The following is a 26,004-nucleotide window of genomic DNA, read 5'->3' on the forward strand; positions in this document are numbered from 1 at the left end:
TTCTGGACCAGGCCTCCTACGGTGGAGTTTAGAGAAAGTGAATTGCACCCCCATCTTGGGGGAGAAAAACAACAACAAGAAACAAACCAAACCAATAACACTGACTGTCTACCCTTATCAACATAGTCCTTCTTTTGTAAATGTGAACAGGACAACCAAGGATGGGCTGACAGTGAGTGAAAAATATATTATATATAAGGACCTTGATAATCAAAGCAACCAATTAACCTGTAGAGAGGGGTGAGAATATCTGATAAACAAAATTCTAATTAATATCCTTGAAGGAGATTAAACTCATGAGTGTTTCATAAAATGTAAACACATTGTAATGAAAAAGAAGCAATTAGAGAACAACAGAAAGTTCTTAGAAAATAATATGACTGTCTGTCAAAATAAAAAATTCAGCAGAAAGGTCAAACAGTAGAATGGACACATCTGAAGCCCAAATTAGTTATCTAGAAAATAAAAAGAAGAAATAGCCCAGAAAGTATAGGAAAAGAGAAGAAAAATATTAGAAAATGTTAAGAATCCTTAGGATCAATTTTGTAGGTAAAATATCAATCTACTAGAAGTTCAAGAGGAGGCAAATAAAAAACGAGAAGGGATACAAAGATTTAATGAAAGAAATTTCCCTGCAAATATTTCTTGAACTATCCAAAGACAAATAAATAGAACTACTCCAATAATTCAATATCGTGTGTGGTAAACAGATATGAGATCAACACACAATATCTTTCCAGAAATTATAGCAGAAAGTACAGTTGACCCTCGAACAACTTGGGTTTTAACTGTGTAGATCCACTTGTAAACATATTTTCTTCCACCTTTGCCACACCTGAGACAGCAAGACCAGTCCCACCTCTTCCTCAGCCTACCCAACTTAAGATGATGAGGATAAAAACCTTTATGATGATCTGTTTCTAGCTAATGAACAGTAAATACATTTTCTTTTGCTTATTACTTTCTTAGTTACATTTTCTCTTATCTAGTTTACTTTAGCATAAGAACATAGTATGTATTACATCTAATATGCAAAATGTGTGCTCATTGACTGTTTATGTTATCAGCAAGGCTTCCAGTCAACAGTAGGCTATTAGTAGTTAAGTTTTGGTGAGTTAAAAGTTATATGTAAATTTTTGACTGCATGGGAAGGTTGGTGTCCCTAACCTCCTTGTTGTTCAAGGGTAAAGTGTATATCCCATTTCTAAATATTGTAGATATTATTTTTCCAGATATTTATCTATCAAATCAGTACAATCACAATGAAAATCAAATCATGAGCAGTATACAATTTTACAAACAATTCTAAAATTTACTGAAGATAAAAATGCACAGAAATAGCCAAGAACAATATGAAAAAAATAATAAAATGACTTAATATAAAGCTGACCAGTTAAAGCAATGTAGTATTGGCTTACAAATGAACTGATTCATTAAATGGAATAAATATTAAATAAGCAATGTGGTGGGGAAGAACATTTCAAATGGAGGAAGAAATACTAAACATTCAAAAAATAATATTGGGGGAAATGGCCATCCATTTGGAAGAAATAAAATTAGATCCTTACTTCATATTATATGTCAAAATAAATTTTGAACCAATTACCTAAACACATTTTTAAAGCCATAAATGTTTTAAAAATATTTTTAAATGTTTTTAAAATACACAGGAAAATAACTTCAGAATTGGGTGCAAGAAAGTTCTTTTAAAGTAGAAAAGGAACCCTAGAAGTCACATAAGAAAAAAAAAACAGATTTGGCAAGATAAAAAGCTAATATTTCTGTATTTTCTTTTAAAAAGACACTTCATTAAAAATTGTAAGGCAGGTCGAGCTCGGTTGCTCAGGCTGTAATCCCACGCTCTGGGAGGCTGATGTGCGTGGATTGCTTGAGCCCGCGGGTTCGAGACCTGCCTGGGCAACTTGGCGAGACCTCATCTCTGCAATAAATCACAAAATTAGCTGGGCGTGGTAGTGCACGCCTATAGTTCTGGCCACTTGGAAGGCTGAGGCGGAAGGATCACCGGAGCCCAGCAGGTGGAGGCTGCGGTGACCGGCAGAGTGCCAACTCACTCCAGTCTGGGCGACAGAGTGAGACTTCAACTCAAAAAAAAAAATTATGAGGCAAACTGACAAACAAGACAAAATAGGATAAAATACTAGTCACTTAAAACAGGAAAGTATCACCATATTAGGAAATCCCACAAATCAATTAAACATTCTTATAAAAAATATGGACAAGCAATTTACAGATGAAAGCCAAACGGATAATAAAACCTTATTATTTGTTTTATTTCTGTCCCATCGGTTCTTTGTTTCTATTGTTCTGCCTTCTTTTGTATTAACTGGGTACTTTTATGACACTATTTTACTTCCTTTGTTAGTTTCTTACACAACTCTTTGTTTTGTTTTGTATTAGTGGTTGCTGTAGAGTTTATAGTATACATCTTTAACTTTAACATAGTTTTACCTTCAAGTGAACTTATACTTCTTATATTGCCTACTTCCATCCCCTACCTTTACAATATTTTTTCATACCATTTATTTATACAAATGTTAGAAGGTGTGCTTTTCTTCTTTTTTTTTTGGTTGTTGTTGTTCTTTATATGCATTGTGCTTCTTGAATCTGTGGGCTTACAGTTTTTAATTAACATTTTTAACTTAAAAAAATAAAATAAAACTAATTTAAAAATAAAATTTTAATTGGCTTTTATTTATTCAAATATTTTTTGTTTGTCCCTACTCCTTCATTCACATATATTAGCTTCTTTGAAATTGCTCCACACGGATCACTGATGTTCTTTACATTTTGAAAAAAGTTATTTTTGCTGTGCTCTTCATTTTGGATAATTTCTACTGCAATGTCTTTGCATTCACTAATCTTTTTCATCTAATCTTCCATCAGTCTCATCCAGTGACTTTGCTTCTCTCCCACATTGTAGTTTTCATCAGAAGTACAACTTAGTTTTTCTATACCTCCATGTGTCTATTTAACTTTAGGAACATCTGGAATAACAATTATAATAACTGTTTTAATATCCTTGTCTGCTAATTCCAACATTTGTGTCAGTCCTGTATCCATTTTAAGGGTTTATTTTTCTCCTCATTTTGGCCCATATTTTCCTGCTTCCTTGCATGCCTAGTAATCTCTGATTGGATGCTAGAAATTTTGAATGGTATCTAGATGGTGCTGCTTACTTTTGTACTCCTACAAACATTCTTGAGCTTAATTCTGAGACATAGTTAAATTACTTGGAAACTATTTTGATTCTTTTGAATCTTTTAAGATTTGGGGGGAAGAACTGGAGTAGCATTTAGTCTGGGGCTCTTCTGAAAACTCTACACAATGTCTCAATGAGTCATGAGGTTTTCCAACCTGAATCACGGGAAAACTCTGCTTTTGTGACTGGCACTGTTCTCTCTAGGACTCTCAGACAGTTCTTTCCTAGCCTCAGTTTCCTCACAGGCAAGAGCTGATCAGTATCAACTGAATATTAACAGGGCATCCTCTGCGAGTCTCCAAAATCCTCTGTGTTCCTCCTCGCTGGCACTTGCCTGTCGTCCTAGCTACTCAGGAGGCGGAGGTGTAAAAAGGGTTAGGGTTAGGGTTAGGGTTAGGATTAGGGTTAGGAGTCAGGGTAGCCACCTATCTCTAGCCACCTTGGATTCTCAGACTCTCCATTTGGTCTCTCTCACTCAGCAGGTATGCCAGGCTCTGACCAGGTTCCCCCTACTGTGCTGTGTCCTGGAAACTTTCTCACAGCTGGAGGCTGTGGCAATATTAAGACTTACTGTTAATGGTGTGGAATCATAGCAAGAAAAACACACAGTTGAATTGGCCAGCTTTATTGATGTGGGCCCCCAGTTTGTTTGTTGGCTGATATGTAAACCCAAGGGTGGCCTATACCCAGTAAAGTTGAAATATACTCTTTTGAAGCACTGTAAAAGAAGAGACCTCATGGCTTAGGGAGATTGGAATGCTTGAGTGGATTTATCATGTAAGACCTCACCCATCTCAAGAGGATCCAGAATACATACCTTTCCCCACAGCTTTGAGAAGTAAATTCATGAGGGGACCCCCAGCATCTCTGAACTCTGTGATGACTCTTCTCTATAGGTCAGATATTATATGGGAATTTCTGTGCTGCTCTCAAACTAGAGTCCCCAAATAAATGAGGATGATGGCACCCCAGGGTGGCAGGGATCAAGTGGTAGCTCTTAATCATTACAGGCAAGGTGGATGTGGTTATTATAAGGGACAGCAGAGGTAAAGCAGTGATCAGAACAGACTGGCTCTGCTTCTCTGATTGAACACTGATAGATACAGATTTCTATTTGTGTTGATAATGTTTAGTAATAAAAGTAAACCACCATCTGTGTAAAGCAAAATGCCAGATTCCGCAAATGCTATAACATGAAATGCAAATACTAAACACATCACTGGATCTATATGATACTCATATTCCTACAGATCAGTGTTTTTCTTAAAATAGATTTACTTTGCTTAAAAAAAACTATACTAAATAACATTATGAGTAATTTGTTATTTGTGAAAATAAATTCTAAAAAATGTCTCCAGCCCCATTATTACTTGCCTCTCAATACTGTTAGTTATTACACATATTCCAGTGCCCATCTCAGTACTACTTCATCAAGCTTTGTAAAAATTATACTGGCTGCGATTATGGGTGAGACTGTTTCCCATATCAATACTGAAGCCATCAAAAATGCTTCCCTGAATCTTCCAAAAAATCATCTAATCAGAGCTATATAATCTGATTTTTAATTGGCATGCAGCATAATGAGGAACCTTTTATAGTTTAACGTAAGGAAGACAGTTATCTCAATCACAGGAGACACTAAGCACATATTTTTAAAAAAAAAAAACCCTACCCCAGTAATGTGGTAATGCACATCAATATAGCTTTCACTAGTTTTCAGCATTTGGAAAGGCTCTCATAAAATACTAGGGCAAACAACCACAATAAAACCCCAGCATTTTCCTCCTCCTTCTCCCCTCGCCTCTACATTCACCACCCTGGAAAGGGCAGGCTTCTTCCCGGAGTGCTCAGTCTGCTGCACCTCTCTTCTCTGATTCCCTTTCAAGATGTCACTGGATTGCAGTGAACCCCACAGGCCTAGGGAACAGCAGGTGGGGAAGGACAAGTCTCTGAGTCCCTCTGCAGAGGACGCGGCCACTGACTGCCTTGCCTTCCCTGAACAGGAGCCAGAGCAAAATCTGCCCTGCACTGAGCCACTGGAAGTTTTGGGGTTGCCGCATCAGTTAGCATCACCCTAATAATACCTTTACCTATGTAAGGCAAAGTAGTCAGTCAGGTTAGATGAAACTCTTCTCCTCTGCTTGGGGCTTGAGGGAAAATAAGTCCATGGGAGGTCAGTGCTGACCGCCTCTCAGAGGGCAGCTGGCCCCCACACCAATCACTGTGGCAGGGCTGATGGTGAGTACTCTGGACATTCCAGCAGGCCCAGCCAATGCTGTGTCCTCCTCTTAGGATGAGCCCTGAGACCCCCACCCTGCTCCTCTGGCTTCCCTGGGACATACCTGAGCCACATCCAAAAGGAGTCCTAACTCCTCATCACTATAAGCATCCTGCGTGGTAAAACGCCCAGTCTGTGAGATTCTCTGTGCTGGGGCCAGGGCTGGGGGCAGCTGGGAGGCCACTGGCTGATGGATGCCTTTCCTCTCTTGTCTTTTCATCTACACACCCATGAGAGGTGGCTTTTCCTTTGTAGAGAACTTAATTTGTCTGCACCATGAGGGCGGGTGAGGAGGGATGGGACAGCTGTCCCTGTGTCACTGAAGGCAGTGCACAGTCACTGTACTGCATACTCCAAGAAAGTCTACCCCACAGTCAGCCTGTTCACCATTTTCCTCTGCACCAAGAGTCAACTTCTTGATGCACTCACTGGAATTTCTTTATAATAGCCCAGTAAGGGGCTGGGGTGGAGGTACTGGGATACAGACAAAACAAGATGGGCCAGCTGTTGATACATGTGGACCAGATGAGAGGTAATAAACCCAGGGCTTATTATACCAGTCTTTCCATTTTTGTATATGGTTGAAGTTTTCTTCTTTTCTTTTCTTTCCCTTTCTTTCTTCCTCCTTCCCTTCCTTCCTTCCCTCCCCCTCCCTATCTCTCTCTCTCTCTCCCTCTCTCCCTCTTTCTTTCTTTTTAAGCTATGGTCTTGCTTTGTTGCCCAGGCTGGAGCACGGTGGCACAATTATAGTTCACCGCAGCCTCAAATTCCTGGGTTCAAGCAATCCTCCCATCTCAGCCTTCTGAGTACAGGCACAGGCCGCCTCACCTGGCTAATTCTTTTTCTTTTTTATTTTTATTTTTTTTTTGTAGAGATGAGGTTTTGTTTTGTGGTCCAGGAAAATTTCTATATAAAAATATTTTTAAAAAAGGAAATTTCTTATATGAGCTGAGATATAGCAGAAGAGGAGACAACTGAACTTAAGTCACTCCTCTCTTCCCTGATTCCCTTTCAAGATGTCATAGTTACTATCATGAAAAAGGAGATGCTTACAATAGACAGACTTGTTTTTTTTATTTCCATTAATATTTAGTACATGTCATTATCTCCAAGTCTAATCACTTAAAGAAGACATTTTAAATAATTGATTAATATGAAAGAAGAGAAAACACCACGCTGTCTTTTTCATTACCCATCAAAATCTAGAAAATCTCTTCCCTCATTCCTGACGCAGACACATAAATATATTAATGCAGACACTGAAAGAACAGGCACACAAATCAATAGACACAAATGTGCTCAGTGTACTTTTCAGAGGGAAAAGCCATCATCATCCTTCCATTTCCCCATGAGGCCCACTCCTTAGCACAACACCACAGCAATTCAAATAATTCTCCTGCTTTTACTCTCACAGAATTTTACAATCTTCAAAACACACAAAGACATAACATCTCTTGAAATCTGATAAAACATGCCCTGTTTGTGTAATGCACATTCGTATGTGCATATGTGTAAACAGGCATGAATGTCTGCAGGAAACACTTGCACCCACACACTTGAAGTGCCTTTTTCCGTGGCATATCCTTATGGGTAGCACATAATAAAACAAACAAGACGAGGAGAGCCCAGGAGCATCTTAGGAAGATGCCAAGGAGCACGCTCAGGGCAGTCCGGAGATGCGGAGAGCTTCCCACGCAGGAGTCCTTCAGCACTCAGTGCCCACGTGTTTACAAAGGTCTGAATCCCACCGTCTACAGAGACACCGGAATTCTCTTCGCCTCCAACATGCTCACACCTCTGAAGGTAGAACCCTCCCCAAGGCCACCTGGAGATGCAGGTTAAACTTACCACGAGGGAGAGAGGCCTCTTCCAGGAGACGACACCAATAAGCCCCGACAGCAGCACCTAGAAGGAGAAAGCGGGCAGGAAGGTGAGATGCTTCAGAAACCTTCCATGGACAACCAGCCAACACACCATCAGACTTTCGGCAAGGAAGGACATGTGGAGTTCAGCACACAGGAGCGTGGTTACCATGAGCTGTATTTTCTTTTGCTTTTTTCTTTTTTTTTTTTTGATGGGAATTTTTTTTTTCTTTTAAAGATGTGGGGTACAATTCAGGGTTAGGTGTACAAATGTTCATTATGCAGGTACACTTGTTGATGAAGTGTGCCCATCCCTCCCTTGGCAGTTTTCCTCAACTGCCAATCCCACTCCCTGCCCCCGCAGTTGCCCACTACTGCCAATCCTTTTCTTATAGTATTATAATAATTGTTCGAAGTTCGCTTATGAATGAGAACACATGGTACTCTGTTTCTGCGATAGATCACTGAGTGTGATAGACTCTAAATCCATCCAAGTTGCTGCAAAGTCCATATGTTTGTCCTTCTTTATGGCTGCATAATAATCTATTTTGTATATGTACCACAATTTTTTTATCCAGTCCAGTTTCGATGGACAGCATGGGTGGTTCCATGTTTTTGTGATTGTGAATAGAGTTGCAACAAACATGCATGTGCAGGTATCTTTTTTGTAGAATGATTTGAGTTCCTTCGGGTATATTCCCAATAGGGGAATTGCTGGGTCATATGAAAGGTCAATTTCTTGTTCTTTCAGAAATCAACACACTGCATTCCCCCCATAAGCTGTATTTTTTCACAGCCTGCAGTCACTTTGAGAGATTCATTGGCCTTTTTGGCCACCAGGACACTACCGAGCAGGCTTCATACACCACCTTGGGCAGCCTGAGAGTGGCAGGCTTTCTGAAAGACCCTCCACCGGGCTGCTCATTCCATCCAGGTCCTCTAAGTGACTTGGCTGTGCTATTTAAAAATCACAGAGAGAGCCGAACTCGGTGGCTCAGCCTGTAATCGCGTGCCTTTGGGAGGCTGAGGTGAGTGGATTGCCTGAGCCCGTGGGTTCGAGACCCACCTGGGCAGGTGAGACCTCATCTCTACAATAAATCAAAAAATTAGCCGGGTGTGGTAGCGTGCACCTGTAGTTCCAGCTACTTGGAAGGCTGAGGCGGAAGGATCGCCGGAGCCCAGCAGGTCGAGGCTGCGGTGGCCGGGAGCGGCCACTGCACTCCAGTCTGGGTGACAGAGTGAGACTCCAACTCAAAAAAAAAAAATCACAGAGAGGACCAAAAAGACTCCTTGGGGAAAGGCAAAGCAGACCCTACTCACGGGCCACCAGGCTGCCTGCCATGGCTGCATGGGCCCCAGGCAAGGCAGGCCCTACAGATTCCCTCTCCCCTCTACACACTTGACTCCCCCGCGGCACACCCTCCTCTTCCCTCCAGCGCCTGGAAGCCCCTCCCCATCACTCTCAGCACAGTTTCCCACTCCCATTCCCACTCTTCTGAGGAGGCTCCAGAACTTTCTAGGCCCTGACTCTGAGTGGCCCAATCCTCTCCCAGGCCAAGCTCCGCCCCAGCCCTTGCCTCAGGTCCAGCTGGTAGTCATCCCCTCTCTCCTGCTCCTCCCTTTGGTCCTGCTCACAAGAATATGCTCTGTCTTCTGTCTCTTGGAAGAACCATCGCTCAGCTCTGTGTCCAGTTCCTAGCCTCCCTGTCTCCTGGGCAGCCTCCCAAATCCACGCTCCCCCAGGACAGACACCGGCTCTGATCCCCACATTCCCGCTCTCCTGGTGTCCAGAAGAGCCAGTGGATTATGGAGACGCCATCCTTTCCCAGCCCCAACCAACTGGCATTGGCCCCACAACTCCAAGGAAGCTGGTCTTCCCAAGGTCACCCGAGGGGTCACCAGATGCAACAAAACGTGGTCACCATCATCTTGCCGACGGCAGGGCTGAGGCTTTTCTCCTCCAGCTCCTCCAGCTCCTCGCTTCTCTGATATCCTTCTCACTTCCCCAGCTGCTCTCCACCTCAGCCTCCCTCCAGTCCTCCTACCTCTCTGCCTTTTCTTCCTGGTCTCCCGTGAGCCCCTCCCCCTTACTCTCAGCACAGTTTCCCACCACATCCAATAGGCAGTGTCTCCTGAGCCCTCTGTCTCCTCCCCCCAGGGTTCCATGGGAGCTGTTATGAGGCTCCTCCAACACTATCCACTAACATCTGCCAAAGGTCCTTCTCCAGCCCAGGACACTGCCATGGCCACTTCATCACACTGTCCACAGGCTCTGCTCCTGGTGTCTGTTCCCCCAACAGGTCCAAAATGCATCTGCAGCCTCCACATCCCAGACCCAGACTTCGTCTTGTCATCTCTACCCCTTACAATAGCACTCCTTCCTCCTAGTCACACAAGCTCAAATCCCGGGAACCCTTCCCTCTCCCTCATCCCCCGTGTCACAGGTGGGAACAGGAGGCTGTGGGTTGCTCTTCAACAGTGCAACAGGTGAGGAGGCCCCTATCACCGGGAAGGTGTTTCCTGTGAAGATAAATTGCCAGGTTTCCTGTGAAGATAAATTGCTCCACTAGCCACAGTGGGCATGGGCCAGGCAGATGGGGACCTGGCTGCAAGGGCATGGCTGCATGTCCCCTGAGATTCCCAAAGGGACAGGAGGAGAGCATGCTACTGACAGGCCTACAAGGTTCCCTTTGGTCACAAACTGCAGTCACTCTCCACCACCTCTACAGTGGGGAGGGCCAGGTCTCAGATCCAACAGCCTCCATCAAACCCAGCACCATGCTAGTCTCAAAAACACCTGGACCGGTAGTTTATTTGAAAGACTTTGAACTTTATTCAAAAATATCAGCAACAAAAACCACGCGCCAAAGAGAGCTCACCAGGGCTCTGCTCCCATCCATGTCACATCTATATTTTTTCTTTAATGCATACAAATCCTCCTAATAGTCAGCAGTGACAAATATTATTTACAGCCAGTTCCCATCTCCCAGGTCCCTTCTCTCCATGGTACCACCCAGATTCCTTTCTTGTATTCCAGCTCCATCCCTAGTGAATTCCTTGGATGTCTCCCACATCTCTCAGTGGCTGAGTCACACCAATTCTTCTGAATGCCTCTAAAACCTCTCGCTTGCACTCTGTCCTCAACACTTGAGTCCAGGAGACACACCATGTCCCCAAGCCATTTTACAATTAGACTGCACTGTCCTTACTAGGATGGATCTGACCCTCCTTGCTAGAACTCTCTCTGTCATCTCACACCAGATATTTCAGACCCTGAGTTCATTCCTCTACCTCCAAGCATTCCTCTTGTGGTGAATCTGGAATTTCCAACAATACTATTGTCATTTTTCCAGCTCAGGGTACAGTTCAGTGGGCCAGTCCATTGCAAAGCTGGATCAGTTCTCAGCATCTCTCCGTTTGTTTGTCCCTCTCTTTTCTCTTGTTTCACTGTCTGGACAATAGCCCTCACCCACTCACTCTTGTCACCACCTCTGCCCTCCCCACTGAAGTCATCCTGTACATTTCCACCAAACAAATCTCATTTCCCTGGCCTGACAAGCCAGGCCCACAAAAAATTGAGTCCCTGATTTTCCCCAGCACCTCCCTAGGTGACATCTTATCCAGGCCCCTCTGGGGATCTCCAGTGAAGCTGGCAAGAGCAAATAGCACAAAGCCGCTGCATAAGCCACAATGTGCTCCAGCACTCCCCCAGGCTCTCTCCCCTCACACTCAGGTTCTGTGACTGCTCCCCTCTTCCAGCACTCCCTGTCACCCCATCCCTCCCAGCCCCATGGCTTCACCCCATGCTGTCCTCTCTCCTCAGACTGATGCCATGTTCTGTGGACCCTGGCTCTGATGCATCCATCTCCCTAGGGATCTCTGTTTTTTTCCCACACAAACACCAGCCTCATTCTGACTAAACCTAGATAGAGCATGGAAAGGAACATCTCCCAGAAAAGAAAATGGATGGAACATCTCCATGTATATGGTACCTTCTACTTCCCACTTCTACCGTATACAATTTACCTATTCTTCAACCATGGACTCATCTCTCTTCACTCATGAAGGATCTAAACATTCAAAAGAGCATGGGGCCCACTAGATTCCAAAACTACCACCAGACCTCTCCAGGTACCTTTACTAGGCTCAGATAGAACTCATTGATCTCTTCCAAGCTAAAGTTTATAAAACTATCCAAATTCTACAGTGACTGAGTTACTTGTGGCAGGAATTTTATTAGAGACACACAAACCTCCAAATAGTAAACTTTCCTCCACCTCCACTTCCTTTTAAACATAAAGGAAATTAATATTGCTGCTATCTTAGACTATGGCAGGAATTCTTGACTTTTCCTGTCCTCATCATAAAGCCAAGCTATCGCTCCATGAATCCCCTCAAATAATTTGGCATCCAGTAGACATGGATGACTTGCTTATTGAAGTCAAAATGCATTTCCAAATATCATTAATAATGATAATTAGGAATAAATCAGATTCTGCTAAGCAAACCAAAAGAATAAAGTCATCAAATTCTATATGGTAGGCAAGATTTCTAGATGACCCATGCTAACTCCTGACTTCTAGAATGCCCTTCCCTCAGTAAGGACATAACAGGTTATCACTCTCCTGGCCATCCCCCGGTGACACCTTGAAGCAATGTAACCCCAGTAACACCTTGATTGCAGTCTGTGAAACCTGGCCAGTGTCAGCTAAACGAGCTCCAACTCCTTCCCAAGAAGCCCATGAGATATTAAATGGGTGTTGTGTCAAGCTGCAAAGTGTGTGGTTATTTGCTATGAAGCAACGGAAACAATTGTTATGGACTAAATGTTTGTGACCCCTCCCAAATCCTATGTTGAAGCCTTAACCCTCAATGTGATGGAGATGAGGCCTTTTGGAGGTGATTAGGGTTAGATTGGGTTATGAGGGTAGGGACCTCATAACGAGCTTGGTGGCCCACACACATGCACCAAGGAAGGGACATTAGAGGACACAACAAGAATGCAAACCAGGAAGAGAGTCATCACCAGAAACCAACCATGCTAACACCCTGGCTTCAGACTTCCAGAACTGTGAAAAAATTAATTTCTGCTGTTTAAGTTACCTACTTTTCAGTATTGTGTTACGGCAGCCTGAGCAGACTAAGACATTAACATATCAAGAGTGGGATAATGGATTATTGCTGTCCCAAAATAACTACTTTCTCCCATGCCTCTACAAAGGAGAAGCTCAGATCTCCCTGCCTCACCAATACCAGAAACATTGACCTCAGCTCCAACCAAGGAAGGTCACAGCAGAATGGCTTGAAGAGGGCTTTTCAATGCCTACATGCTAGGGTGCTCCCTCTCTCCAGACGCCTGCTCTGGTCCACTCGGGACCAAGAGCAGTGGAGTGCATCCCTTGGAACTATGTAAAAGAAGTTCTGAGCCACTGCTCTGAAATGTTCAGGTTTTAGTTTGAACTATTTTTGCTCTATTCCAGCTACCAGCGAGCATTATCTTGCAAATTCTGACACCTCAGTAAATCTGCAGGTTTATTTTAAACTATTTCTGTGAGGAAAAGGGTCATGGATCTAGCACGCCGTGAAATTACAACATCGTGAAACCTTTCTCCTGTTTATCAGTATTGTTATTCAAAGTCCACAGTTTACAAAGAACATGAACAAACTGAAGAGGGTCAGAGAAGAGTAACATAGAACTAAATAACTGTGAAAGAAAGGCCAAAGAGAACGGGAAGGCATGATATTGCTCAGAAAGAGGAGGCTTAACTTTGCAAGCACTGTGAGTTGTTTTAAAGACTCCAACTCACTCTTGCTTCCACTTCCCCGCCCAGCCCAACAGGGGGAAGAGATAAAATTAGAAACGAGACAGAACTTCCTGCTGTTGGGGCCGATGAGAAAGGATAAGACATTTCCAGGAAGTAAAGGCATCATTAGAGTCCTACACCTTTCCATTTGATTGGTACCGCTGCCTGGACACCTAGGCCTGGAATAAATTAGCTCTTTAAATCTTGTCCTCTAGAAAAGTTACTTTGGTGCCTAAGATCAGGAATTTTCTTCAGATCATCAAATCTGGTTCAAAAGCAAATGGTAGTGAAGCAAGTCCTTCTGGAATGCAGACTTGAAAGTCAATTAAATTACCTTCACAAAACATATGGCAGATGTGCCCAACAGCTACAATGATACCAATTTACCATTAAGAATCCAGTGTTCACTAGTGTCTGAAGAAAGAACAGTTGTTGCAGAAATGGAGCAAATAATATTCTGAGCTGACCAGATAAGTCCAGCAAGCCCCATCTTCCAAGGCCTTTTGAAGTGGAGCTCTGTGCTATGTGGCATTCTTCCTTCAGCCTCATAGAGTGAGGCTATTAGAGATCCAGTAGGGTGCTGACCATCCTACTTCACTCCATTTCTATTTTTTTGCCTTCTGTGTGGCTTTCTTTGTCTGGGTCTTGTTAGGCCACATGACAAGGCTCACTGAGACATGGAACCCCCCGGCCATCTGTCTCCACCTCTGGAAAGCACACTCATAGCCACATCCACCCTGTCCATGGCTTCTGCCTTCTCATCTTGAGCAATTCCTTACTTACCATTCCCTCTCTCAACAATTAATTCCAGCTGACAAAAAAAAGTATATAAAATGTACAATGATATTTTGATATACATATACACTATGAAATGATAACCACATTCAAGCTATCATATCCATCACCTCATCTAGTTGTCAATTTTTTCCATTTGTGTGGTAAGAACACTCATCTCTTTCAGCAAATTTCAAGTATACAACACATTATTAACTATAGTCACCATGCCATGCATTAGGTCTCCAGAATCTATTTCTCTTATAACTCAGAGTTTGTAGAGTCTGTACCCTTTGACCAGCATCTTCTCTTTCTCCACTCCTTAAACCCCCAGTAACCACCCTTCCATTACTGTGAGTTTGAATTTTCTTTTGGATTCTATATAGAAGTGAGATGACTCTGTATTTGTCTTTCTATGTCTCACTTATTCCATTTAGCACACTGTACTCTGTGTTCATCCTTGTTGTCAAAATTCCTTTGCCCATTTTTAAATTGAGTGGTTTACTTTTTTGTTGTTGGTTTTGGGAATTTTCTATATATTCTGGATGTTAGCCCCTTATGAGATACATGATTTTCAAATATTTTCTCCCCTTCTGTGAGTTGTCTATTTACTCTATTAATGGTGTCCTTTGGCAGACAAGTTTTTAATTTTGATGAAGTCCAATTTGCCTATTTTCTTTTGGTTGTCTGTGCCTTTGGCATCATACCAAAAATTACACCAAATTCAATGTTGTGAAGCTTCCCCCTAAGTTTTCTTCTAAGAGTTTTAAATTTTTAGTCTTATATTTAGGTCTCTGATCCATTTTGAGTTAATTTTTTATTTGGTATTAGGTAAGGGTCCAACTTCATCCTTTTGCATAAATTAGTTTTTATACACTAAATTTAATTATATAATGAATGGCATATTAAACCACAAGGGGAAAGAGCTATTCAATAAATGGTTTTGAGACAATTGCCAATTAATTGTAAACAACAAATAAACTAAAACTAGTTCCCTCCCACAACCAAAATGCATTGCAAAAGGATTAAAGCATCAAATGTAAAAAAAAAAAAAAAAAAAAAACCTAGCCATCCAGGTAACTGTCTAAAACTCATAAATACGCAATTGCTCCTCAGAAAAAAATTACTGAGAAAAAACACCTTACAAGTAATCAATAAAATGCAAAGTGAAATAATAGTTCCCTTGTCGTCTGTCAAACTAGCAATGGTTAGAAGGACTGACAAGCCTCTCTCACATCATCAAGGGACAACTCTGTCAATTGGTAAAAAGTATGAAGACAAAATAAGAATGATCTCTATTCAAATAAATCCAAAACCAGGATGTCAAAGATAATTTTTTAGGAAAACATAAATTACTACAATTGATTTTTTTTTAAAGACCAAAAATCTAAATGTTGCTATTAACATCAAGAAATTGGGAAAGTGGTCAAACAGCTCTATAAGCAACTTCTTCAAAATCTTCAAAGTATAGCGATTTCCAACACTGTTTACATTTTTTCAAAGCACAGAGGAATAAGAGAGAAATTTTCCTTTTTTTTTTTTTTTTACAAAGGTCAACATAATAATTACAAACCCGTAAGATATCACAAGAATAGAAAACAGACCAATTACTTTTAAGCAGAGGTACATAATTTTTAAATAAAAAGTTAGAACATAGAATTCAGCAGTACATTTAAAATAATAAAGAATAATACAGGGGGATCATGTCAGGATGAAAAGATGGTTCAGTAAGAAAATGCTAAAATTAATCACATTAATGTTATAATAATGAAAAATATGATCATTCAGTAGATGCATAAAAGACCTTTGATAAAATTCAATCTCTATTTTTTATTTTTAAAAAGAAACTTTAGTTTAATAAGACAAGATAAAAATGCCCACAAACACCTTCACTTACATTTGAAATCATTCTGCAAATACTAGTGTGGTATGCAGAATTATGAGGTAGTCCCCAAGGTCCCCACTCCCTAATGTATTCACCCTATATAATCTCTCTCCTTGCTTGTGGGTGGAACTGTGAATCGGAGTGCAGTCCCATGATCTGGCTACATTACCTGACCAAGGTGAAAGGATTTCACAGATGCCATTAAGTCCCAAATATGTCTGCTGTTGAGTTAATCAAAAGGGAAGTTCCCTTAGGTGGGCCTGACCTAATCAGGCAAGCCCTTTGGGTCTGGGCCCTTTCTGAAGTCAAATATTTAAGGTGTGAGAGGTTCTGCTGCCTACATTGAAGAAGTGAGTTGCCATGTGGTGAGATACCTCTGAGAGCCGAGAGCTTCCTCAGCTGACAGCTTAAAAGGAAGCAGAGGCCTGAGTGACACAACCCCCACAATGAATTTTGCAAGTGACCTGAGGAAGTTTGGAAGTGGCTCTTTCCCTAGTCAAGTTTCCAGATGAGGATGTGTCTGGCCTCACCTGGGCTTCAGTCTTCAGACCCTGAGCACAGGTTCCAACTAAAACATTCCAGAGTCCTAACCCATAGATACTCAGAGATCATAAATTTTGTGCTGTTCTAAGTTGTTATCTTTGTGGCAATTTGTTATACAGCAATAGAAAACTAACATAATTAGCTAATAAAATCATACAGGATAAAGAAATTAAAATTATAACTACTAGAAGAAGGGGGGTAAATTATTACTATTTGAAATTAATGTGATTATCCAATTAGAAACCCGAGGGGAAGTGACTGAAAAGAAAAAGAAACCACAAGAGAACTCAGTACATTACCTGGTTACAAAAATCAATATATTGAAAATTATATATACCACAGTTGTCCTTGAACAAGATGGGGGTTAGGGGCAATGACCCCTCACACAATCTGTGTATAAGTTTTGACTCCTCTGAAACTTTCCTAATAACCTACTGCTGACCAGCAGCCTCAACAATGACATAAAGGTGAACACATATTTGGTATCTTTTGTGTATTATACTGTATTCTTGCAATAAAGTAAGCTAGAGAAAAGCAAATAGGGAAGAGAAATACATTGACAATTCATTAAGTGGAAGTGGATCATCATAAAGGTCTTCAGCCTCATCATCTTCATGTCAAGTCGCCGAGGAGGAGGAAGAGGAGGGGTTGGTCTTGCTATCTCAGGGGTAGGAAAAGCGGAAGAAAATTCACATGTGAGTGGACTCCCACAATTTAAACAGGTATTTGTCAAGGAGCAACTGTTTGCTGAGCACTGATGATATGCCAGACTCTCACTAAGCTCTTGTACCTTCATTCTTTTTGTCCTGACCACCCTAATAGGTATGCATGATTCGTATGTCCAAACACAGGTGAGAAAATTAAAGCATAAAGAGTTTAAGTGACTTGTCCAACATTGCAGTGATAGGCAGGGTTAGGACACAAGCTCTTAAAATATGGGAAAATAGCTTTTCTATACACATGCAAGCAAAGATTGATTAGAAAAGATAATAAGGCTGGGCTCGGTGGCTCAGCCTGTAATCCCAGCACTTTGGGAGGACGAGGTAAGTGGATTGCCTGAGCCTGCAGGTTCGAGACCCGCCTGAGCAACTTGGCAAGACCTCATCTCCACAAAAAATCAAAAAATTAACCGGGCGTGGTAGCGCACGCCTGTAGTTCCAGCTACTTGGAAGGCTGAGGCAGAAGGATCGCCGGAGCCCTGCAGATCGAGGCTGCGGTGGCCAGGAACGGCCATTGCCCTCCAGTCTGGGTGACAGAGTGAGACTCCAACTCAAAAAAAAAAGAGAAAAAGAAAAGATAATAAAATTAAATTAAATAATTCATTTATAACAGCAAGCAAAAGGGCAGAATATTTTAACAATAATCAGACCTAATAAGAGATGAGCAAGAACAATATCAAGAAAATCTTAACTATTATCTACTGAAAAACATAAAAGACTTTATTATTAGATGAGGAAAAAATTCATTTTTAAATAGACAGATTAAATAATGCATAAGTTGCATGCAATTCTAATAAAATACTAGAAAGTGGAAAAGAAAATCTATGCAATAAAAAGTGCTGGGGCAACTGGCTAGTCACTTGGAAAGAAATGAAGCTTAATCTCTACCTCAGTCTTGATACTGAACTAAATTCCAGAGGAATCAAAGAGTAAACATAAATTAAAAACATGAATGCCTTCATTCCTGGAGTGCATAGCTGGTACAACTTTCCCAAGACCATTAACATAATTCACCACATCAACAGATGTAAAACCAAGAACCACATGATCAAATCATTAGACACAGAAGAAGCATTCAACAAAATCCAGCATCCTTTCTTGATAAAAACCCTTGAGCACCTAGACATAGAAGGAACATTCCTAAAAACAGTAAGAGCACTCTATGATAAACCTACAGCCAACATTTTGCTCAATGGGCAGAAGCTGAAAGCATTCCCCCTAAGAATGGGAACAAGACAAGGACGTCCACTTTCACGCCTTCTGTTCAACATAGTGCTGGAAGTTCTAACCAGAGCAATCAGGCAAGAGAAAGAAACCAGGGGTATCCAAATAGGAAAAGAGAAGGTCAAGCTATCCTTTGTGGACGATATGATCTATACCTTGAAAACCCGAAGGGGTCTCTCAAAAGCTTCCTCCCACTGATAAATGACTTTGGTAAACTCTCAGGCTACAAAATCAACATGCAAAAGACAGTTGCATTTCTTTACACCAACAACAAGCAGGTAGAGAACCAAATAAAAAGCACAATCCCATTCACAATAGTCACAAAAATAATGAAATACCTTGGCATCTACCTAACCAGAAAAGTGAAAGACCTTTACAAGAACTACAAAATGCTGCTCAAAGAAATCAAGGATGACACAAACAAATGGAAAAACATTCCATGTTCATGGAATGGAAGAATCAATATTGTCAAGATGTCCGCTCTACACAACACAATCTACAGATTCAACGCAATACCCATCAAATTACCAACATTTTTTTCAGACCTGGAAACAACAATATGGAAATTCATATAAAAACAGAAAAGAGCACAAGTAGCCAAAACAATCCTCAGAAAGGTTAAATAGATGGTATCACACTTCCAGACTTTAAACTTTATTACAAGTAACCAAGACAATATGGTATTGGTACGGGAATAGGCACAAAGACCAGTGGAACAGGAGAGAGATACTGGAAGCAAAAACACAGTCTCTCAACCACTGACCTTTGACAAAGGCACTAATAACAAGCACTGGGAAAAGGAGACCACATTTAGCAAATTGTGCAGGGAAAACTGGCAGACCACACGCAGAAGAGGAAAAATGGACCCCTACCTAACACCATATACAGAAATCAACTCAAAATGGATCAAAGAATTAAACATGAAACCTCAAACTATAAGAATCATAGAATAAAACGTAGTAAACTCATTTATGCACATCAGAGTAGGCAACAAATTCTTGACCAAGTCCCCAAAAGCAAATGTCATAAAAGCTAAGATAGACAAGTGGGACCTCATTAAACTGAAAAGCTTTGCAAAGCAAAAGAAACCATCAAAAGAGTAAAGAGACAACCCACAAAATGGAAAAAAAATTTGAAAATTACACATCTGACAAAGACCTAACATCCAGGATCTACCAAGAATTCAAACAAAGTGAAAGAAAAAAAACAAACAACTCTATTAAAAAGTGGGCAGGAACAGAAACTTCTCAAAAGATGACATACAAGCAGCCAACAGGCACATGAAAAAATGCTCAGCCTCCCTAATCATCAGAGAAATGCAAATCAAAACTACAATGAGATACCACTTAACTCCAGTAAGGATGGCTATCATTAATTAAGTCAAAAAAACAACAGATGCTGGCGTGGGTGCAGAGAAAAGGGAACACTTCTACACTGTTGGTAGGAGTACAAGCTAGCTCAACCTCTATGTTTCTAAAGAACTAAAAATTGAACGTCCATATGATCCAGCAATCCCTCTCCTGAGAGCATAACACCAGAGGAACATAAATCATTCTACAAAAAAGACACCCGCATATATATGTTTATTGCCACAGTACTCACCAAAGCAAAAACATAGAACCAACTCTATCGCCCATCAAAAGTGAACTGGATAAAGAAAACTTGGTGCATACCTATGATGGAGTATTACACAGCCATAAAGAAGAACAAAATAATGGACTTCACAGCAAATTGGATGGAGTTGGAGACCATCATACTAAGTGAACTATCACAGAAGCAAATAACTGAATACTGCATGTTCTCACTCATAAGTGGGCTCTGATCACTAGTCACATGAGCATAAGGGAGGGATCAACAGTCTCTGGGCACTGCCAGGGGAGGGAGGGAAGGAGGGAAGGAGGAGGGTGGAAAGCACATGACAACAAAAAGGGTACTTGGGTCATTAGCAGGGGGAGTGAGAACCAGCTATAAGCCCAAACTTCACCTACATGCAGCCTACTTATGTAGTCAACCGTCACTTGTACCCCACATTCCTATAATAAGGTTTTTTTTAATGAGTGTTTTAGAAGAAAATGGGAGAATTTAAAAGAATCTTGGAAAGAAGTCAGTCTTTTGCATCATGACATAGTATCCAGAGTCAGAAAAAAATTAATGAATGTAAAATTTTGAAGTTACTTTTAAAAAACAACAATACTAGAATGTGGTAGAATGAATCTGTGTTCTCAATCCCACGGCCTCTCTGTATTAGAAGTACAAGTCTGTACCTCTGACGTGTAAGTCTGGAGCCTCCCCTCTAGAATGGGTGGAGTCCCGTCCCTACCTCAATGTTGGGCTTGGCCATGAGACTTGCCTGGCTGTGGTGGTCGGAAGTGGTCTGTGCCATCAGTCCTAGGCCTTTGGACACATCGCATGTTCTCTCTCGCCCTCCTCCTCACCTGTGTCCACTGCCCCTTCAAATCTGGGCCCCAGAATGGACACATGGCACAGAGCCAAACCCAAACATCAGCTGGCAGCCAAAGTGCAGCGAACCCAGAGGAGAAAATAATGACTCGCTACTCTCAACCACTGAGTTTGGGAGTGGCTTTTCATGCAGCATTATCGTGGCAAGGGCCATGAACATATTTGTGGTTTAAGAACATAACATCGAAGAGCAATTTCAAGTGGGAAAAATATTTATAATCCATACAAGAGGCAAAAGGTTGATTTTCTTAATTTAAAAAGAGTTCATATAAATTAATAGGAAAAAGAAACAACGCAACAGAAAAAAGTGTAAGATAAATACTATGTATAGGAGGTTCACAATTTTAGTGGATAATAAACATATGGCAGGATGCTTAAACCTACTCAAATTTCTTAAAGCAATCGAAAACAGCATTTTCTCAAGGAAACCGAAAACATTTCGGCGAAGTTTTGGGGCAATCCAGTGATGGCAAAGGGCAGAGGGAAAAAAATGTTGCTCTTCAAGGACGTTCGCGGCGGCGCGGCGGGCGGAGCCTCGGCCGGGGCGTGGACTGGAGGCCCAGAAGCCCCGGGCCGGGTGGCGCGCGTCCCGCGAGGACCACGCGGACAGGCCCCTGGAGAAGCCGCTGCAGGTCGGAGGCAGCGCAGTGACTGAGTCCTCGGGGTCCGGCCACGACTCCAGCTGCTGCGACGACAGGTCCGACCAGGAGCGAGGGAGACACAGGGAGAAGAAGAACTAGAAGAAGTCGGAGGAGGAGACGCATCTGGACGGCGAGGAGCGCAGGAAGCGGAAGGAAGAGGAGAAGCGGAAACGGGAGGAGGAGCACTGTGGCACAGAGGGCCAGGCCGAGGACTTCGATCCCGGGAAGGAGGTGGGGGGGAGCCACCCGCTGGATCGGCGGGTCCGAGCCTGGCGGACGCAGCCGAGAATGAGAGCACCCCTCCTCAACAGCTACTGGAACACTTTCTCCGCCCGCTCCAGAGGAAAGAAGCTCAGGGATTTTTTGCACTTCCCGACACGGATGCAACTGCTCCTGGATATTCCGTGATTGTAAAACACCTCATGGATTTTGGCACGATGAAAGACAAAATTGTAGCTAACGAATACAAATCCGTCACGGAGTTTAAGGCTGATTTCAAGCTGATGGGTGACAACGCGATGGCCTACAACAGGCCAGACACCGTGTACTACAAGTTAGCCAAGAAGGTCCTTCTCCTGGGCTTCAAGATGAGGAGCAAAGCAGCTCTTCTGGGCAACGAAGACACAGCTGTGGAGGAACCTGCTCCCGAGGTTGCGCCAGTACAAGTAGAAACTGCCAAGGAATCCAAAAAGCCCAGTAGAGAAGCCATCAGCTGTGTGTTTGAGCCAGAAGGGAACCCTGCAGCCTGACAGACAGCTCAGCAGAGGAGCACGCGGCCGACAAGGCTCGGGACAGGCTCAACAGATTCCTCCCAGGAGGCGAGATTGGCTACCTGAAGAGGAGCGGGGCGGCAGCTTGCTGTACAGGGTGGTCAACACCGCCAAGCAGGATGCTGACGAGGAGGAGGCCCACCCAGTGGACCTGAGCTCGCTCTCCAGCAAGCTGCTGCCGGGCTTCACCAGGCTTGGCTTCAAGGACGAGAGGAGGAGCAGAGTCACATTTCTCTCCAGTGACAGCACTGCGCTTTCCATGCAGAACAATTCAGTGTTTGGCGATTTGAAGTCGGATGAGATGGAGCTGCTGTACTCGGCCTACGGGACGAGACGGGCGTGCAGTGCGCACTGAGCCTGCAGGAGTTTGTGAAGGATGCTAGGAGCTATAGCAAGAAAATGGTGGACCACCTCCTGGACCAGATCACTGGAGGAGACCACTCAAGGATGCTCTTCCAGCTGAAGCAGAGAAGAAATGGTCCCATGAAGCCTCTAGATGAGGCCAAGGTCAGGGACGCCCTAGGAGACAGCAGCAGCTCTGTTCTGGATGTCATGTCCATGAAGCCGTATCCTGACGTGTCTCTGGGCATCTCCATGCTCAGCTCTCTGGGGAAGGCGAAGAAAGAGCTGGACCACGATGACAGCCACTTGAACTTGGACGAGACCACCAAGCTGCTGCAGGACCTGACAAGGCGCAGGCAGAACACAGTGGTTCCCGGCCGTCGTCCAACCTCAGCTCCCTGTCCAACGCCTCCAAGAGGGACCAGCACCACCTGGGAAGCCCTTCTCGCCTCAGCGTCGGGGAGCAGCTGGATGTCACCTAAGACCCATATGAATTTCTTCAGTGCCTGGAGCCTGCGGCCTCTACAGAGAACTAGCCCATCGCAGCAGCAGTGAGGTGCCATCTTGGAAGCAGAGAGCAGCCCTTCCCAGACGCCACACCTGCCTGCACCAGAACTTGAACTTCCAGCCCTCAGAACAGCGAGAAATAAATTTCTGTTCTTTAACATTAAATATATATATATATTTATGTTGGTATAATTTGATGTAGCCTTTCTGGGGGGAAATATCATAGCATCTCCCAAAATAAAAAATGTACGTACTCATATTCAATGATTTCACCACTGGGAATTCAGTCTACAGATATATCAGAAGTATGCCAGACCATTTACACAGAATATGTTTACTGCAAAAACTTGAACCAGTGGGCAGCAATAAAGGGCAGTTAAATACACTTTGATATTTGCATAGAACAACATGAATATATGCATTATGAAGCTTGAGGTAGATCTATTTCTGCCAATATGGAAGGATCTCAAAATAACTGACAAACAAGTCACAGTCCAGTGTGTATAGAACAATCCCTATTTGTGTAAACAAGAATGAACGGATGAATGCAGTTACTACAGAAATGCTTCTCTCCGGGAGGATGCATAAGAAACCTAACAATGAGAAGCTAGATTAGGGAGGAGATGAAGGGAGACTTGTTTTGAAACCTGTAACTTTCTGGAATATTCATCTTTAATCTATGTGTATATCATGTTATGCATATTTTAAACTGCGCATACCATTGAACCTATAATGAATTCCCACAGAATTCTGAGTATTAACCACAGGACAGGATTACTTCTAATTTGGAAACTGGAAACAATCTAGGTGTGCAGCCATCTAGGTGTGTACTAAGTCCCTCCCAACTGCCGCTACTAAATCAAGTTACAGAAGGGTATTTAATGCCATATAGAAATGTACACACTAACTGAAAGAAAAAGAAAAAGTAGGCTACAAAATGGTTTGGAAGGAGGATGATGCCCCTTCTGTTAAGTAAATACAGACACACAGATACATAAAGAAACCAGGTGCCGCATCTCAAAAGCCACAGTGGTTATCTCCAGACAGTGGGATTTTGGCTTCCTCTTTGTATTTTTCTATTTCCCATGTTTTATACACAACAGAGGAAAGACATTATTAAGATCAAGCCAAAGACAATTGGTTCTGTCTTCTAAGGGGAAAGGCATAACCCACAGCAATGGCCATTAAGTCCCTCTACTGCTCCCTTCCACAAGTGGGAGAGGTGGATGGGGCCAGATGAATTCCAGCACTTGCACTGCAAGGGCCCTTGACTTCAGAGCAGATCTCGATGGTCCCCAGAAACATGACAGCCCCAGGCCTGAGCAAGAAGGTAGGAAACCAGAGTCTCAGCACTGTGATGGGGCAGGATGACCCACAAAGAGTGTGCAGGGAGTGAGGGCCTGATCTGTCCAGGAAGGCACCAGCCAGGTGGCCATGAGCAATTCTATGTGTGTGCTGCTCTTTGACGGAGAACAATGAGAATTTAAGAGACAATGCAGGAACCAAGGATGAACCGCAACTAGCACCCACATGTTTTCAAGGTCTCTGCCCCCCTCCCTCTCAACCCATTGTGCAAAAAAAATATGGAGTGGGAAGGTAGATTGCCCTGTTTGAAAAAGAGTATTATGTAAACCACTTGCAAATGATTCTTATTCTCTTCTTTTAGAAGTCTCCTCTTGGCACAATAATAAAAACAATGTATTTGTTGATACAGAACATTAATTCCATTAAAATCGCATTATGTATAATGAAAAGCTATCAGACTATAATTATGCAAGCAAATTCACAGACCAACATCAACTTTTAAATCCACTGAAATTATAATAGGAACTGAACCTGTCTGGTAGACAAATTACTCTTTCATTTCCAAATGATGATGAGTAAAGGTTACCGTACTAATGTTATAAGCCAGGTGCTATTTATGCAAACTCCAAAATCCTGGACTGTTCCCTGAAAGTGTCTTTACCTGGATTTTCCCAAGGCCTGTTCTCGGGGTCAGATGTTGTGCTCCCAGGCCTGACTGAGCCCTCCACACCCTCTGCAGCTGCTCCCTTCTAGAGATTCCTGCCCTGAGAGCCCAGTTGCCTCCCAAAGGCCTCCCATCCACACACACACACACAGTCCTCTGCCCTAGCCTCCGAGCTCTGCTCTGGGCGCTGAAGGGCCAGCAGGCTGGTCTTCTTCCTCCCTCCTTCCCTCCCTGCCTCCTAACACCTGAGTACTAAACCCAGGTGGCCCTCTGTTCTGCCCTCTGCTCTCACACCAGGAAGGGTCACAGGCAGAGACTTGAGTGCAGAGCCAGTTTTCTGCACTGATGAGGCTCTGAGAAGATGCAGAGGACCACGAGGACCGGGAGGAAGGAGGCAGGGATACCTGATTCCTGCCAGAGGGCACTGGGATGCTTCTTGTGCTGCTCCCGCCGACCCAAGGGAGTTGGAGGCCATCCCCACCAAAGACAGCCCAGGTTAAAGAGACACACACTGGGTCAAGGACTTGGTCTAGGTCCCACCCCTCCATCATCGCCCACATCTACCTGTAGGTTTAGACACATCTAGGACCCCCAAAAAGGATGGGGATCTGGAGAAGTTAAGCTCAGCTGGTGACATGAAGGGAACCTCCCTATGACCTGGTGCCCCCAGTACCCCCGTAACAGTTGTCTCCACTCCACAGTCCTGTTTCCACGCCCCCTGAGCCAGGCACCCGCATGTCCTCCCTCCAGAACGCCTATGTCTGGTCAACAGTGGCCTCTGGGCCACTGAGTCCTAAAAGCCCCTGCGGCCCTCATCTGTCTGACTTTGATCTAACTCCTCCTTTCCAGAAAGAACACCCCCTTGTCTTGGCTGCCCCCTGGTTTCCTAGTTTCTCCTCCTCCACACCCTCTGCAGCTGCTCCTTAGCAAGTGCTCCCTCAGCCCATCCACATCTCCCCTCCTCCACTCCACAAGGGAGCTATCCTGGGAGGGCTCATTCCCCTGG

The 26,004-nt window shown here is 43.2% G+C and overlaps 1 protein-coding gene and 1 pseudogene across 1 annotated transcript in view; one reads left to right on the plus strand and one right to left on the minus strand.

Annotated features, from left to right (window-relative positions):
* LOC103250852 (protein FAM189A1-like) overlaps positions 1-7,410 on the minus strand; it is a gene marked incomplete at its 3' end in the record, with an annotated part of 200,560 nt that extends 193,150 nt beyond the window's left edge. The window contains exon 1 of the mRNA XM_008049437.1: positions 7,347-7,410. The remainder of the gene's footprint in view (positions 1-7,346) is intronic.
* LOC103250854 lies at positions 7,143-23,058 on the plus strand (annotated as a pseudogene).
* Positions 23,059-26,004: the final 2,946 nt, after the last annotated feature.

This window comes from Carlito syrichta, unplaced genomic scaffold, assembly GCF_000164805.1.
Source record: "Carlito syrichta isolate Samal-C Ts95f unplaced genomic scaffold, Tarsius_syrichta-2.0.1 Scaffold135605, whole genome shotgun sequence".
Taxonomy (NCBI): Eukaryota; Metazoa; Chordata; class Mammalia; order Primates; family Tarsiidae; genus Carlito; species Carlito syrichta.